Source organism: Dendrobates tinctorius, unplaced genomic scaffold (assembly GCF_039654945.1).
Source record: "Dendrobates tinctorius isolate UK_male_01 unplaced genomic scaffold, ASM3965494v1 ptg000116l, whole genome shotgun sequence".
Classification (NCBI taxonomy): Eukaryota; Metazoa; Chordata; class Amphibia; order Anura; family Dendrobatidae; genus Dendrobates; species Dendrobates tinctorius.
In genome coordinates this window covers 39,682,513-39,696,247 of record NW_027361784.1, presented here as the reverse complement: position 1 = coordinate 39,696,247, position 13,735 = coordinate 39,682,513, and positions in this window count along the sequence as shown.

The following is a 13,735-nucleotide window of genomic DNA, read 5'->3' as shown; positions in this document are numbered from 1 at the left end:
ACCCGATACACAAGAGACAGGAGAAGAGCTTCAAATAAACTAAAGATGTTTATTAAATAAAGCAAACAAATGAACAAGGTGCCTGAGGGAAGAATCCTCTGGACCACGACACAGAACCACGTAGTGGAGCTGCGGGCAAGGTGTACCCCTATACAGGGGCTCCCCCGTCGCAACACCAGATGACCTTAATGCCGCGATGCCCGGTCCAGAGGGACGACCCATGCAGACCTTATAGAGGAGGTGGAGAGAGACCTGGAAGGTCTAAGTAAGCACAGAAAGGCTGATCTAGCCTGCGATGGTCACTGGATGATTCCAAGAGGAGAGCCTTGGTCAGTCTGGGGTAGGAACCGGAGTGTCCAGAGGGATCCAGGAGCGGGGAACTGCCAGCAGAGGACTCTGAGGAGACAGAGATATTAGAATATTGCAATAGCCTTTAGAACGCAGGGCAAAGCAGAGTGTGGCCTGAGTGGGCGGCAGCGATCCCACAGAATGAACACATTGTTCAGGCAACTCCCTCTTGAGGGAGGATGCCTTTTATGCACAGAGCATGACAGCACAGACAGCCCTAATAGACAACAGGTGCCCTGCTATTTTAAGTATGTGCAGGAAGCGGGGCGCGCCTCCTAAGAGCATAACCAGGAGACCTGCCAAGAGGATGCAGGTTCTTAGCAGAGAAAGGAGTGCTGATTGTCTGGAGCCACGGACAGGGTGGGTAGTAGCAGTGGAGCTGCGAGATAGGCGCCGGTCTCCCTGCGCAGCAGAGACCGTGCCTGCAGCTGAGTGCATGACAGTACCCTCCCCCTTACGCCCCCCCTTCTTCAAACCTGCCAGGAACTTTCTAAGAAGCATCGAGGCATTAATGTTCTCCTCAGGCTCCCAGGATCTCTCCTCAGGACCATATCCCTTCCAGGCAACCAGAAAAAGCGACCTGCCCCCTCTTCTCTTCATGGCCAGGATGTCCTTCACTTCATAGACATCCTCGGAACTGACAGGAGAAGGAAATTTACCTGGATCCTGGGTGAAGCGACCGAGAACAACAGGCTTCAGCAGGGAGACATGGAAGGAGTTATGGATCCGTAAGGAAGTTGGCAACTTCAAACGATAGCACACATCGTTGATCCGGTGGAGCACTTCAAAGGGACCGATGAAACGAGGAGCCAGTTTATAAGAAGGGACCTTAAGATGGATGTGCCTGGAAGACAGCCATACCTTATCTGCGGGTTGGTAAGGTGGCGGATCCAGACGTCTTTTATCCGCATGCTCCTTGGTCCGAACCGATGCCTGCTCCAAAGAGGTCCTGGTCTCTGTCCAGACCTTTGAGAAGTCCTTTGCCAGGGACTTAGCTGCAGGATTACCAGAAGCAAGAGGCAGTGGAGTCGGGATCCTAGGATGCTGTCCATAAACAATGAAAAAAGGGGAGTTAGAGGAGGACTCACCGACATGATTGTTGTATGAAAACTCCACCCATGGTAGCAGGTTGGCCCAGCCGCTGTGGTGACCATTCACAAAGTGTCGCAGATAGTTTGTGAGGACTTGATTCACTCTCTCCACTTGGCCATTAGATTGTGGGTGATAGGCCGAGGAGAAGTCCAGGGTGACATCCAACAACTTACAGAGGGACCGCTAGAAGAGGGAAATGAACTGAACTCCCCTGTCATAGACAATATGGAGTGGAAGTCGAAGGACATGCTGAATGAAGAGTTCTGCGAGTTTAGGGGCGGAAGGCAGACCAGAGAGCGGAGTGAAGTGTCCCATCTTGGAGAACCGGTCAACAACAACCCAGATTACTCTACAACCGGATGATGCTGGCAGATCCGTGATGAAGTCCATGGCAATGTGTTGCCAGGGAGCAGACAGAACTGGGAGCGGAAGGAGGTGACCGGCTGGCAGCTTCTTGGGTGTTTTATTACGAGCACAGGTGGGACAGCCTGCAACGAAGTCCAGAACATCTTGGCGCAAGGTGGACCACCAGTAGTATCGAGATATTAGTTGTAGCATCTTCTTTTGACCGGCGTGTCCAGCCAGCTTAGAAGAATGACCCCAGCATAGAACTCTCCTCTTGTCTCTTTCAATTACAAGAGTCTTACCGGGTGGGATCTGCGACAGACTGACTGGAGCCACCGTGATCATCTTGGATGGTTCAATGATATGCTGAAGCTCCTCTTCAAGGTCGTCTGACAGGAATGACCTGGAAAGCGCATCGGCTTTGATATTCTTCTCTGCAGGGCGGAAATGAAGAGAGAAATTGAAACGAGCAAAAAATAAAGACCAACGAGCCAGGCGAGGGTTGAGTCTTTGAGCTGACTGGAGGTAGGACAGGTTTTTATGATCTGTGTAAATGATGACTGGATGAACTGCGCCTTCAAGCAGATATCGCCACTCTTCTAAGGCTAACTTAATTGCCAGTAACTCTCTATCCCCAATTGAGTAGTTACGTTCGCAGGGCGAGAATGCCTTGGAAAAGAATCCACAGGTCACCATCTTACCGGTAGACAGTTTCTGCGTGAGGACCACTCCGGCTCCAGATGAAGAGGCGTCCACCTCCAGGAAAAACTGCTTGTTGATCATTGGTCTGTGAAGAGCCGGGGCAGTAGAGAAGGCTTGTTTAAGGGAAGTGAAAGCCGACTCGGCCTCAGGAGTCCAAACCCTTGGTTTGGCACCTTTACAAGTCAAAGCGGTGAGTGGTCTTACCAGGGAGGAGAAGTGAGGGATAAATTGCAGATAGTAATTGGCGAATCCCAGAAACCGCTGTATGGCCTTGATTCCCTCAGGTCGGGGCCACTTAAGCACGGCGGAAACCTTCTCTGGATCCATCTCGAGACCTGTATCAGAAATGATAAAGCCAAGAAAGGGTAAAGATCTCTGTTCAAACAGACATTTTTCAAACTTCGCGTAGAGGCGATTCTCTCTCAAACGTTGAAGAACGAGACGAACATTCCTCCTGTGAGATGGTAAGTCGGGAGAAAATACCAGGATGTCGTCCAGATAGACCACCACACAAACATAGAGCAGGTCACGGAATATGTCATTGACAAACTCCTGGAAGACGGCGGGCGCATTGCTTAGTCCGAAGGGCATCACCAGATATTTGTAGTGACCGTCTCGCGTGTTGAAGGCGGTTTTCCACTCATCCCCAGATCGTATCCTGATAAGGTTGTAAGCCCCACGGAGATCCAACTTGGTAAAAATCCTGGAACCTCGAAGACGATCAAAGAGCTCTGGAATTAAGGGAAGAGGGTATCTGTTCTTTACCGTTATTAAATTGAGACCACGGTAGTCTATACACGGACGAAGAGATCCATCTTTCTTCTTGACGAAGAAGAATCCAGCTCCAGCCGGAGAAGAGGACTTCTGGATAAACCCTCGAGCCAAATTCTCCTTGATGTAATCAGACATGGCTTGAGTCTCAGTGGGAGAAAGAGGGTAGATCCTACCTCGAGGCGGGGTGGATCCAGGGATTATGTCGATGGGACAATCATAAGGCCTGTGCGGGGGGAAGAGTTTCAGGCTCCTTCTTGTTGAATACATCTGCGAAGGACCAGTAGGCAGCGGGTAACCCGGGTAAGGCTGCAGGAGGACGCGGGCTGGAACCAGGCTGTATGGGTACGAGGCAGTGATTGTGACAAGACTGACCCCATCGAAGGACAGCTCCTGACTGCCAATTCAGGAAAGGTTCATGATGGCGCAGCCACGGAAGACCTAGTAGAAACGGTGGAGAAAGATTCGGTAACACAAAGAAGGCAATTCTCTCCTTGTGGAGTGCTCCGATTTGAAGCTCCACCTCTTCGGTGATACCAAGAATGGGATCTTTCAGGGGTCTTCCATCTACAGAGATGATGTGCCGGGAAAGCATGCAGAGGAGTGATAGGGATCCCGAACCGCCTGGCCATTGCTTGCTGGATGAAGTTTCCACCCGATCCAGAGTCCAGATAGGCCAACTCCCGACTCCAAGACTTCTCCCGTGCTGCTCCTATCCTCTGGAATGCTCTACCCCAAGAAATCAGGACTATCCACAATTTGCATAGTTTTAGGCGCTCCCTTAAAACACACCTGTTCAGAGCGGCCTATCACATTCACTAATCAAAGTCATTCTCTGTGTAAGTGTGCGTGCGTAGCCCATTCACTATCTCCATCCATCCTTCACTCCTGCAAGATGGCTGGACCTTCATTGTAAATACACCATTGTAAATACACACCTGTACTCTGTATCTCCCTCACCTCATTGTAGATTGTACGCTCTCACGAGCAGGGTCGTCTTATTTCGTCTTATTTTGCTTTAATTATTGTATTGTTAGCGTTGTTACTTATGACTTGTGTTTTGAAACTGTTAAACTGTAAAGCGCTGCGGAATATGTTGGCGCTATATAAATAAAGATTATTATTATTATTATTATCTCGGAGAACCACACCTTACCGAAGATCACCTGTATGGATATAGTTAGTGGAGGTGAGGAATCATTCTCACCTAGGGAAGCCTCTCTTACCTGTCCCAGGCTGAAGAGTCTCTCCGGCCTCTCCATTCCACTGCATGGACTGGGAGCAGGGCATCCACCATAATGATGCAGATTCCTAGCGGACATTTTCTCCTGCCTATTCCTCTTCACCTTAACGCGATCAAGCTCCATGAGTTCATTCTTAGAAACCGGAGCAGGACAAGGCGGAAACCGAGGTTTCAGTGAAGATGCAGGACGATGAAATCGCTTCTCCAGAATCCTCTCCCTGGAGCGCTCCTGGAGACGCAGGTCAATTCGAATGGCGAGGGATATGAGATCATCCAGGGTCTCAGGCAGGTCCCTGACCGCCAATTCATCCTTGATTCTTCTGGATAATCCTCGCCGAAAGGCTCTGACCAAAGGCTCATTGGTCCACTGGAGCTCCGAAGCCAGGGTACGGAAACAGATGGCATACTGACCGACAGAGAGAGAGCCCTGTTGCAAATTGAAGAGAGACTCCATAACAGATGTGGCACGACCAGGCTCATCGAATATCTTGCGGAAGGTGTCCAGGAATACCTGCAGATCAGACACGATGGGATTATTCCGCTCCATTAGGGGGTTGAACCAGGCTAAAGCCTCTCCCTCCAGGTGTGAGGCAAGGAAAGCCACCTTGACCATGTCAGTCGGATAATGCTGAGGTGAAAAACAAAAATGCAACAAGCATTGGTTGAGAAATCCTCTGCACAACTTGGGGTCACCATTGTAACGAGGAGGTTTGCAGAGACGAGGACTGGGTCCTGTAGAGCAGTGGTCCCCAACCTTTTTTGCACCAGGGACCGGCTTGAACCAAGACCATTCTTCCATGGCCCGACAGGGCGGGGATGGAGGTGTGACAGGGGCGGGGCTTTGGTCATAAGGGGGCGGGGCTATGGACGCGGTTGTACTTTAGCAGTGCATATTTATCATTTATTTATAACATTTTTAATGTGACTCAACTCACCATAGGTTTTGAATGAGTGGGAGCACCTGGCTTGTTTCTCTGTTTCAGTGGGAGCACTGGGCTACTTCTACTGATGACCGTCACTGCTAATGATGATTGGAACCTACAAGGAAATGGAGCATTGAGCACTTAAGAACAATTGTACTGGAGTACTGTACATGCTGATTATTTTCTAATCATCAGAAAATGTATGTGTGGTCCCCCCCGTCCAGCTCTGTGTGGCTCCCCCTGTTGTATGCATGGCTCCCCTGTCCCATCCTGTATACCTGGCTCTGCTCCCACTCTCCCATCCTGTATACATGGTTCCGCTCCCATCCTCCCATCCTGTATGCATGACTCTGCTCCCACTCTTCTATCCTGTATACATGGCTCCCCTGTGCCATCCTGTATGCATGGCTCCACTCCCACTCTCCCTCCCTTGTATACATGGCTTCGCTCCCACTCTCCCGGCCTACCTTGTATATATGGCTCCGCTCCCACTCTCCCGGCTTCCCTTGTATATATGGCTCCGCTCCCACTCTCCCTCCCCTGTATATATGGCTCCACTCCCACTCTCCCTCCCTTGTATATATGGCTCTGCTTCCACTCTCCCTCCCTTGTATATATGGCTCCGCTCCCACTCTCTCTCCCTTGTATATATGGCTCGGCTTCCACTCTCCCTTGTATATATGGCTCTGCTTCCACTCTCCCTCCCTTGTATATATGGCTCCGCTCCCACTCTCTCTCCCTTGTATATATGGCTCGGCTTCCACTCTCCCTCCCTTGTATATATGGCTCCGCTCCCACTCTCCCTCCCTTGTATATATGGCTCCGTTCCCATTCTCCCTCCCTTGTATATATGGCTCCGTTCCCATTCTCCCTCCCTTGTATATATGGCTCCACTCCCACTCTCCCTCCCCTGTGTATATGGCTCCGCTCCCATTCTCCCTCCCCTGTGTATATGGCTCCGCTCCCATTCTCCCTCCCCTGTGTATATGGCTCTGCTCGCACTCTCCCTCCCTTGTATATATGGCTCCGCTCCCACTCTCCCTCCCTTGTATATATGGCTCCGCTCCCACTCTCCCTCCCTTGTATATATGGCTCCGTTCTCATTCTCCCTCCCTTGTATATATGGCTCCGCTCCCACTCTCCCTCCCTTGTATATATGGCTCCGTTCCCATTCTCCCTCCCTTGTATATATGGCTCCGCTCCCACTCTCCCTCCCTTGTATATATGGCTCCGTTCCCACTCTCCCTCCCCTGTATATATGGCTCCGCTCCCACCCTCCCTCCCTTGTATATATGGCTCTGCTCCCACTCTCCCTCCCTTGTATATATGGCTCCGTTCCCATTCTCCCTCCCTTGTATATATGGCTCTGCTCCCATTCTCCCTCCCTTGTATATATGGCTCTGCTCCCACTCTCCCTTCCTTGTATATATGGCTCCGCTCCCACTCTCCCTCCCTTGTATATATGGCTCCGTTCCCATTCTCCCTCCCTTGTATATATGGCTCCGCTCCCACTCTCCCTCCCTTGTATATATGGCTCCGTTCCCATTCTCCCTCCCTTGTATATATGGCTCTGCTCCCATTCTCCCTCCCCTGTGTATATGGCTCCGCTCCCATTCTCCCTCCCTTATATTTATGGCTCCGCTCCCATTCTCCCTCCCTTATATTTATGGCTCCGCTCGGCTCCCCCATCCTCCCCATCATACTTACCCTCACGTCGCTGACCTTCCTTCCCGTCGCTGCACGTCCCTGCATCTCGCGGCGCTTCAGCTTCTTCCTGTGCGGAGCGGTCACGTGATACCGCTCATTAAGGTCCATGAATATGGACGCCACGCCTATGGGAGATGAGTGGCGTCCATATTCATGACCTTAAATGAGCGGTAGCACGTGACCGCTCAGCGCTGGATGAAGCCGCCGCTGGATGAAGCCGCCGCGGGTTGCAGGGTGAGTATCAGCTGCTGCACCGCCCCCCGACTCCCCTTGTGTCCGCGGACCGGCAAGGGCACTGCAACGGCCCGGTGCTGGGCCGCGGACCGGCGGTTGGGGACCCCTGCTGTAGAGGGCACAACCATAGGATGCAGCCCTGGAGGCTGAAGGGATGCAGCAACCAGCAGTACTTTAGTTAACTGGTCCTCCATGGAGGTCATGTAGTCCAACAAGCGGGTCTGCATCTCTAGTTGGTGAGTGAGTTCCAGATGGAGCTCTGCTAGCTGGGTGGTGTTGGTGGGATCGGCAGCCTGTAGAGTAGACAGATGGGTATCCAAAGTTTGCATAAAGGCCACTAGCTGATCCTGACTCTGTCGAAGCACAGCCAGCTCACGCTGGGCTGAGTATCGGGTATCAGCGGAGACCAGGGCCTGAACAAACTGTTACGCCCACAGGGCGTGAAGATGTATAGTGGACCCACTAGACCACTGATGGTGCAGTGGTAGCTGTATACCCGATACACAAGAGACAGGAGAAGAGCTTCAAATAAACTAAAGATGTTTATTAAATAAAGCAAACAAATGAACACGGTGCTTGAGGGAAGAACTCTCTGGACCTCGACACAGAACCACGTAGTGGAGCTCTGGGCAAGGTGTACCCCTATACAGGGGCTCCCCCGTTGCAACACCAGATGACCTTAATGCCGCGATGCCCGGACCATACAGACCTTATAGAGGAGGTGGAGAGAGACCTGGAAGGTCTGAGTAAGCACAGAAAGGCTGATCTAGCCTGCGATGGTCACTGGATGATTCCAAGAGGAGAGCCTTGGTCAGTCTGGGGTAGGAACCGGAGTGTCCAGAGGGATCCAGGAGCGGGGAACTGCCAGCAGAGGACTCTGAGGAGACAGAGGTAATAGAATATTGCAATAGCCTTTAGAACGCAGGGCAAAGCAGAGTGTGGCCTGAGTGGGAGGCAGCGATCCCACAGAATGAACACATTGTTCAGGCAGCTCCCTCTTGAGGGAGGATGCCTTTTATGCACAGAGCATGACAGCACAGACAGCCCTAATAGACAACAGGTGCCCTGCTGTTTAAGTATGTGCAGGAAGCGGGGCGCGCCTCCTAAGAGCATAACCAGGAGACCTGCCAAGAGGATGCAGGTTCTTAGCAGAGAAAGGAGCCGCTGATTGACTGGAGCCACGGACAGGGTGGGTAGTAGCAGTGGAGCTGCGAGATAGCCGCCGGTCTCCCTGCGCAGCAGAGACCGTGCCTGCGGCTGAGTGCATGACACTATGTTTGAGGTGTAATTTGTACCTCACCCTGTGTGTGGACATATTCTGCCCAGGATGGTTGATCTGGCCAGGATCCTGTTGTTGAGGAAATAAGTGGGATGAGTGATATTGTAGTGGATACTCCTGGGTATTTTGGTATCCATGTGCTTCATAACCCCCAATATAGCCATGTCGACCATACCCATGGTGGGACCAGCCTCCAATAGTGGGTCTGATCAAGTGGCCATATTGAGCAGGTGAATTGTAGGCTGACATTTGGGCCTCTGTAGGCCAATGTAGGGTTGGTGGGGGATTTGGCTGTGGTGTAGGCACCCGGGTAGGAGGTGGCTCAGATACAGATTGTGCATGCACTTCTGTTATTGGGGCCATTCTAAGCTGGTTATTGGTGGACAGCTACCACCATTCCAAATATTCAAACATCTGATATGGGTTATTGGGGGGTGTGCAGGAGTCTATTTAGTATTTGAATAGATCCTCGGACACACAGTCTAACCTCCTGGGGTAGTGGACGGAGATACCAGGCCAGGCTGCGGGCATAGGCTTCCTCACCATCATCGTGGTCAGCCCTGGACAAATAATTTAAAACCCCAGTATCAACATGCCTCCTGGTGTCAGAGGCTGTAATGTCTCTCCTGTGTCAGCCACGGTGTGGGATGACGGCAGGCTGTGGTGAGGTCTCCATAGGCATGGTAGGGATGCTGCTGTTTCCATGGTCCTCCTGTTGATGTTTCTCCTGTATTGCTGGTGCCACTGCTGGTGCTGGAGGTGATGGTGGTGGTGGGATGCAGCTGGAGAGTGCAAAATATGGGCCAGCCACCTCTTCACCTCCTCTGATGGGTCGATTGGGGTCTCAGAGTCTGAACCTGCTTCCCTCTCAGTGAGGCTGGACTGTTTTTATGTGGGTAGAAAAAAAAATTGTAGATCTGACCCTAACAGCATATGTAAAATGTGGTGTGATGTATGTACTTACAGACTGAGATCCAGAATGGGAGCCAGAAAAGACAGGTGATTATAATAAATGTATTTTCTTTAAGTCGGTGCTGCATTCCCACTCTTGGCCCACTGCTGACGTTCCCGCCGGTACTGATCCCTGATGCTGCACCAGCGTCTCATGACATCATCCACTGCAACGTAACATAAAAATTAATTAGGACATTGAAAATATGTTTTTACACTTTAATATATATTTTACAGTGTCATGTGGCCTGGTATTTTTAAATGTTTACATCAGAAATATGCCACATATTCTTCCAAATACATCACATACGATGATTTTATGGTCTAATGGTAACATATGTTACCTTGCTCAATAATATTAATAAAGGATAGTACTTACTAATCTGTTGCAGGCCCTCACGTGGTCTGTCCTCATAGTCTGGGAACATCTGGACATATATCCTCCTCCATGCAATTGTCAGGGCAATTGGCCGAAACGCGCGTTGGGGAAGGGCAGCTACCTCTGGCGTGTAGGAGCATTTATAAATCCACAGGTATAACTATTTAACATTATAGTCTGGTTGTTGGCAGCAACCATTTCGTTTTTCTGATTGGTTTACTACTACCTGTGGTGATTGTTTATCTCCTAACTGCGCCTTCATACACTCTTATTCGTTAAGAGATATATGTTCGTGGTCACAAAATCGCAATTTTATCTATGTGTAGCAACCCCTGCTGGACACTATTGCACTTTGCACTTTAGTGTTTATTATTCACACAAATTGTGTTTTTTGTTAGCACATATATTGCACTTTAATCTAATTGTATGTCGTTTTGTTAATATATGTTTTTTATCACATACCTTTACGGCACTATTACATATATTTTTATATTCGTTATGTAACACTATTTGCATATTTTTCTGTGGCATGGGACCCTACACATATGTGTAACCTTCTCTTATGATTATGGTTAGCTGACCCTTCAATTTTTATGCATATTATCATATATATATTTGATGTTTTGCTGCTTTTTTAATTAAACCTTGGTTTTATATTATTATGGTATATCAATAAAATATTTTTAATGATAGGACTATGGTCATGTGTTTTTGTTTTATTCCAGTTTTGGTCTATGACTGTCCTTTAGTTGCTATAATATAGTCTTGGGTGGTGTATGCAACATACTATACTAAAATTGACTAATTTCCCACTATATCCCCTTTATTTTGCTAATTAATGTATGTAGACATACTGGACTCCATGGAGGCGTTCTTCCGATATGTTTGGAGCGCTTTCAAAGCTAATTAGCATGTCAAAGCTTCCTGATAATGGATGCTTCAATTTCCTCTCACTTGGAGAAGTCTTGCGTATTTCTCGCAAGTCACACGTATAGTCCGTGTGTAATCCGCGTTTCGACCCTAAATGGGTATAAAGACCCATGTAGGGTCGAAACGCGTAGCTGATGTTTCAGTGCCTTACAGCACATCCATCTATTCTTGAGGAGTAAGCAGCTGTACTATTTTCATTTTTTCAATAAAGCAAGAAATTTTATCAGCTGGAACGCCCCTCATGTTTTTGTCTACTTTATTCCCACACTACCTCCTCATCCCACCCTCTCTCTGTTGGAGTCCCCCAAGACTCTGTTCTAGGACCCCTACTCTTCTCAATCTATACACTTGGCCTGGGGCAACTCATAAAATCCCATGGATTCCAGTACCACCTTAATGCTGATGATACTCAGATCTACCTCTCTGGCCCAGATGTCACCTCTCTGCTGTCCAGAATCCAAGAGTGTCTATCAGCCATATCCTCCTTCTTCTCCTCTCGCTTCCTCAAGCTCAATTTGGACAAATCTGAACTCATCATCTTTCCTCCATCTCACAGATCTTCCTTACCTGACCTATCTATCACAATTAATGACATCACACTTTCCCCCTGTACTGGAAGTCAGCTGCCTCGGAGTAACCTTTGACTCTGCCCTGTCCTTCAAACCACACATCCAAGCTCTACCTCCTCCTGTCACCTCCAGCTCAAAAATATTTCCAGAATCCGTCCTTTCCTCAAGCATTCTACTAAAATGCTTGTGCATGCCCTCATCATCTCCCGCCTCAACTACTGCAACATCCTTTTCTGTAGCCTCCCTGCTAACACCCTCGCACCTCTCCAGTCCATCCTTAACTCTGCTGCCCGACTAATTGATCTCTCTCCTCACTACTCCTCCGCTTCTCCCCTCTGCAAATCTCTTCACTGGCTCCCAGTCCCTCAGCATATCGAGTTTTAATTACTAATACTGACTTAAAAGGCCATCTATAACCTGTCTCCTCCATATGTGTCTGAACTAATCTCCCGATACCTTCCCTCACGTAATCTCCGGTCCTCCCAAGACCTCCTTCTCTCCTTCACATGTATTCGCTCCTCACCCAACCGCCTCCAAGACTTCTCCTGAATATCCCCCATCCTCAGGAATTCTTTGCCCCAACATGTCCGACTATCAACCACATTTGTATCCTTCAGACGGAACCTGAAAACCCACCTCTTCAAGAAAGCTTACAGCCTGCAATGACCCAGCTACCTCCTCACCACTACCGGAGATATCACCTCAACCAACCCCGGAACTGCTGCAACCCCCAACCTACGGTCTCCTTCCCCACCATCCTGTAGAATGTAAGCCCGAAAGGGCAGGGTCCTCTCTCCTCTGTATCAGTCTGTGATTGTTAGTTTGTTTACTGTAAGTGATATCTGTAATTTGTATGTAACCCCTTCTCATGTACAGCACCATAGAATCAATGGTGCTATAGAAATAATAATAATAATATTGAAGGGTACCACAGTACCACAAAGTCAAATGAGTCAAAAATATTAGACTTTGTTATTTTTAAATGAGGTACTGGAAATTATACTTGAGGACACTGATCAAATATGTAGTCGACGAAAGTATGTAAACCTGTAGGATTAGCAGATAATTTTTTAAGGTAAATTCAGAGTCTGGTGTTTTCAATCAATGGGATGATAATCATATGTGAGTGGGTGACTTGTTTTATTTAAAAAGCAGGGATCTATCAAAGTCTGATCTTTAAAACACGTTTGTGGAAGTGAATCATGGTAAGAACAAAGGAGATTTTCTGAGAAACTCAGCAGAGAAGTTGTTGATGTTCATTAGGCTGGGAAACATTGCAAAACCGTCTCTAAAGTGTGTTGCAACTACTTTCAATACTGGAAACCTTTTTATGAACTTGTAGAATACACATGGGGAGAGGAGAGAGAGAGAGGGCCCCTTTGATCATAAAAGCTTACAGTCTGCATGAGAGAGATAGGACCCCACTGACCAAAAGAGCTTACACTATACAGGAGAGAGAGAGGACCCTACTGAGCACAAGATCGTACACTCAACATGAGAGTGAAAGAACCATGCTGACAATTCGAGCTTACACTCTACTGAAGAGAGAGAGGACCCCGCTGACCATAAGAGCTTACATTCTACAAGAGAGACGACCCTGCTGATCACAAGATCGTACACTCAACATGAGAGTGAAAGAACCCCGCTGACCATACGAGCTAACACTCTACTGAAGAGAGAGAGAGGACCCTACTGACCATAAGAGCTTACACTCTACAGAAGAGAGAGGACCCTGCTGACCATAAGAGCTTACACTCTACAGAAGAGAGAGAGAGGACCCCACTGACCAAAAGAGCTTACACAATACAGAAGAGAGAGAGGACCCCGCTGGCCATAAGAGCTGACACTCTACAGAAGAGAGAGAGGACTCCACTGACCATAAGAGCTTACACTCTACAGGAGTGAGACGACCCTGCAGACCACAAGAGCTTACACTCTACAGAAGAGAGAGAGGACCCCACTGACTATATGAGCTGACACTCTACAGAAGAGAGAGGACCCTGCTGACCACAAGAGCTTACACTCTACAGGGAGAGAGAGCACCCCACTGACCATAAGAGCTTACAATCTGCAGGAGGTAGAACACCATGCAGACCACAAAAGCTTACACATTATGGAAAAGAGAGGACCCCGCTGACCATAAGAGCTTGCACCTTACACAAGAGAGAGGACCCCACTGACCATAAGTGCTTACAATCTGGAGGAGGTAGAACACCCTGCAGACCTCAAGAGCTTACACTCTACAGAAGAGAGAGGACCCTG